Raw genomic sequence first — 4624 nt, 5'->3', positions numbered from 1 at the left:
TCTTGATGTCCTTTATATCCTGTTCCATGCTCTTATTGATGTCCTTTATATACCATGCCATGGTCTCATTGTTCATCTTTAATTCTTTAATTAGTTGGTCTAAGTACTGTATCTCTTCTGAAATTTTGATTTGGGTGCTTGGGCTTGGGTTATCCATATTGTCTGGTTTTTTCATGTGCTTTAAAATTTTCTGTTGTTTTTGGCCTCTTGGTATTTGCTTAACTTGGTAGGGTTTTTTTAAGATTCATAGACCAATTGAAATCCTTATCTCTAATTTGTCAGGTCTACAGCTTCATGGAGTACGCTTTCTGTGACTAACCAGCACGTGGCGTCCGTGAGCCATCTGTTCCCCTCAAGCCAATTCTCCCCTGCTTTGCCTCTGAGGTGATTGGGGGAGTAAGTCTTGTGGGGTCCAGTTGGTGTACCAAGCTTGCATGTGTATTTGGTGTTGCCCGCCCTGTATAAGTGGCACGTGTCTGGGTGGTCAGGGAGTGGGGTGGCTCTAACAACCAAATCTCCCTGGTGTTCCTGGAGTTTTAAAGCTGCTGCAATAGTCTAATCCTTCAATTCAGTCCTGTCACAGTTTGTCTCTGCCACTGACCCACAAGTCCTTGGTATTGGCATGTGGCCCCTGAGACTTGTGAGTGGGTACCTCTTCCAGGCCTTGCACCCTCTGGTCCTCTGTTGAGGGATGAATGTACTATGTCACAGGTGAGTGCCATCCCCCCTGGGTGGTTCTGGGCTGCCAGTCTGTGTAGGGAAGCTTCCAGTCTGCTTAAATGATGTCTGAATGGGGCTTGTTAATTCCCACTGCTCCACCTTCCCAAGTCTAGGACAACTAGCTGAGGGTGCAGGGAAGGCTAATGTCCATGCCCAATTTTGTGGTGTATGCATGTTATGGTAAGCACTTCTGTCACATTTGGTTGTCTGGGGCAGCTCTGGGCTATGGGGCTGGTGGCAGGCAGGAGTGTTTCCTGTCCACCAGGATGATGGCTGTGAGAGGATGCCCCACTTTTCTTGGGAAGTTGTGGTGTTTAGTGAATTTTCTCAGCCACTGGATTATTGCCTTTTGTCTCAGAGCTCTCAGTTCTGTTCTTGGCTTGACCTGCCCAAATTGCAAGTCCTTGAGGCTTTCTGTATTGGGCTTCTTAGAGTAATTGTTTTAGAAAATGAAAAAAAAATTTAAAAAAAAAGAAAAAAAAAGGGCCCTCCTGGCAGATCTAATACGTTATTGAAATGCTAAGAGACAAAGCAATTAGGGCTATTAAGGAAAGATCCAGGGGGCAGAGAGATCAGTTTTTCTTTGGGTTTTGCAAATGAGCCTGCGGGGCCTGAGCTCTGCCCTTCCCCTTTCTATGTTTACCAGAACTCCAAAAAGCATCTGCTTTTATTTTTGAGTTTGTCTTGCTGTTTTTTTGCCATGCCTATTTCCTCTCTGCTGGGCTGGCTGCTCTCAGATTCTCTGGTGTCTGGTCTCAGTCTATCTATGTTTGGAGTTTTGATCAGTAGAATTAGTTTCCAATAAGAGGTGCCACTGCAGTTCTCCCTTCTCCTTCCCAGTGCTCACAGCCCCTCCTCCCATGGTACTGAGCCTGGCAAGGAGGGGCACGGCTCCCCTGGCTGCAAAAACTTACAGATTTCTCTGATCTCAGCAGTTCCACGTTTTCATGAGTGTTGTATGAAGTATGTCCAATGTCAGATTGCTCTGTGGTGTCCAGTCCATGACATTCCTTGCTTTCTACCTACTTCCCTGGAAGAGTAACTAAAACATACACCTCACCAATCCACCATCTTGCCCCGCCTCTGACATGTGATTTTATATCATGGTAGAAATAACTCTTAGAATGATATAGATGATAATGAAATAAAAACTCTCTTATAGTACAAATGGGGAAACAGAAGTCCCATGATTTTAAGTGATGCAACCAAGATTATAGCCTGTTTACTGAGGTTTATATAATGTTTATAGAATCCTAGTTCTCTTCATACTATACTATCCTACATGCTGACTATAAGAAGCTTGAGATCAACTAAAGAGAATGATCTCAAATACACAAAGACCTGAGTTTTGTAAGTAGGATAACCTGCAGAAGTCACTCAGTCTCAACTAATTGAGTCCTCACTGATGAATGCAATGGACAGGCATGACTGTGTTCAGAAGGGAAAATGAGGGCATATGTTCTCTTTTCTATGTCAAACAAGAAGTGAACTTTTCCAGATATAGAAGTATTACCATATCCCCAAACACATGTTGGTTTCAAAATTAGGCTGTCTTATACAGAATAACAACTAAATAAAGATTAGGGGAAAAGCCAAATAGGTGACAAAATCTTAAAAAAAGGAGAAAGAGGTGGGATTCTTAGGTGGGTAAGTTAGAGGATTTGAATTATCTCTCTGGACATTTTTTCCTCCACTGGGGTGAATGAATTGACTGTCATATGGAGACAAGATGATCAGAATATATGAACATCAAATTCTTTAAGTATATGTGCCAAGCAGCAGGAATTACACCTTTTCCATTATCCACTATTGTGTTTATGTTTGCTCATCATTACAAATAATGTTATTTTCCTTTTTATGTTTTCTTTCAGATAATTTAATTTTCTCTTGGGAATTTACCATGCTGCATTAATTCCATGGAAAATATAAACAATGTAACTGAATTCATTTTCTGGGGTCTTTCTCAGAACCCATTGGTTGCAAAAGTTTGTTTCATGGTGTTTTCTTTCTTCTACACAGTCATTCTTCTGGGAACCTCCTCATCATGCTGACAGTTTCCACTGGCAACCTCTTTAAATCTCCTATGTATTTTTTCCTGAACTGTCTGTCTTTTGTGGACATTTGGTATTCCTCAGTGACAGCTCCCAAGATGATTGCTGACCTATTAGCCAAGACTAAAACTATCTCCTATGTGGGGTGTGTGTTGCAACACTTTGGGTCACATTTCTTTGTTTGTGCTGAGATCTTCATTCTTACTATAAAGGCTTATGATCATTATGTGGCCATCTGTAAACTCCTACACTATATGACCATCATGGACTGGAACAGATGAAATAACATGTTACTGGGAACCTGAATAGATGAATTTTTACATTCCATTATCCAGATGGCTATGGTGGTCCAGTTACCCTTTTGGGGACCCAATGTGTTTGACCACTACTTTTGTGATGTCCATCCTCTGCTGAAACTTGCCTGCACAGACACATATGTTGTTGTTGTTGTTATAGCCAACAGTGGGGCCATCACTCTGGGAAGCTTTGTTACCTGGCCAATCTCCTATACTGTCAACTGATGTCCTTGAGAAAGCAATCAGCAGAAGGCAGGTGCAAAGCTCTGCCTATCTGTGACTCCCACAATGCTGTGGTCATCTTTTTTGGTCCCTGTACCTTCATGTACATGTGACCCAATACTATCTTTTCAGAGGATAAGATGGTGGCTGTCTTTTACACCATTATCACTCCCATGTTAAATCCCCTGATTTATACTCTGTGAAATGCAGAAGTAAAGAATGCAATGAAGAAAATGTTATTGGGAGAAAATGTTTTAAGAGCTGACAGACAGCAAAAAAAATGTCTTTAAAGTGATGAAGAGATTAGGACATGCCCAGATGAATAAAAGCTGAAGATATGCACCACCACTAGACCTGCCCTACAATCAATACTTCAGAGAGTTTTTCAGATTGATAGGAAAGGACACTAGACAGTGAATCAAAGAGGCATAAAGTAATAAAGTTTTCTAGTAGAGGTAACTATATGGGTAATTATAAACCCCAGTATTTCTGTATTGTATTTTCTGTACCTAACTTCACTTAGTTGTTACCCATTGTAAAATGCAAATGCATAGAAATAATGATAAATCTAAGATTTAGGACACACAATTTGCAAAAATATAATTTGTAAAAAGTACAACAAAATTTTGGGGGAATTGAGGTTTTAGGAACAGTGCTTGTGTATGCTACCGATGTTAAATTGGTATTTAAACTTAAGTGATTGTTATAGATGTAGGATGTTATACTTAAGTCCCATGGTACCCTCTCTGCAAAAATCTGAAATATATAAGGAAGTAAATGAGAAGGGACTCAAAATAGTACAAAAAATCAAATAAATATAAAGTAGGTATTAATGGAAGAATTAAGAGGCAAAAGAGGCATGATGCTTTAAATACCAAATAGCAAAATGGAGAAGAAAGTCCTACATTATTAGTAGCTACTTTACATGTAAATGGATTAAACTCTCCAGTCAAAAGGCAGATATTAGCAGAATGTTTAAAAAACCATTACTATGCTATGTACAAGAGACTCACCTTCAATTCAGACACAAAAAAGTTGAAAGTGAGAGGATGGGAAAGAATATCCCCTGCAGATAGTAAAAAAATGACAGCTTGGGTAGCTATACAAATATCAGATAAGATTAACTTGAAGCCATATCTGTTACAGGAGACAAAAATCTACACTATATACTAATAGAGAGATCAATTCAGCAAGGAGACATAACAATTATAAGCACATATGCACCTAAAGATCTAAAGCAGGCAATATATGAAACTAATATTGACAGATTTTAAAGGAGAAATAAATGTTTCTATATTAATAATAGGATGTGTCAACATACCATATGCAATAATG

The 4624-nt window shown here is 39.5% G+C and overlaps 1 pseudogene; it reads left to right on the top strand.

Moving 5' to 3' along the window:
- Nucleotides 1-2636: 2636 nt before the first annotated feature.
- On the top strand, nt 2637-3579 carry LOC119533061 (annotated as a pseudogene).
- Nucleotides 3580-4624: the final 1045 nt, after the last annotated feature.

This window comes from Choloepus didactylus, chromosome 4, assembly GCF_015220235.1.
Source record: "Choloepus didactylus isolate mChoDid1 chromosome 4, mChoDid1.pri, whole genome shotgun sequence".
In the NCBI taxonomy this organism is placed as follows: Eukaryota; Metazoa; Chordata; class Mammalia; order Pilosa; family Megalonychidae; genus Choloepus; species Choloepus didactylus.
Note: the sequence above shows the minus strand (reverse complement) of the source record. Positions and strands in the feature narration are given on the sequence as shown.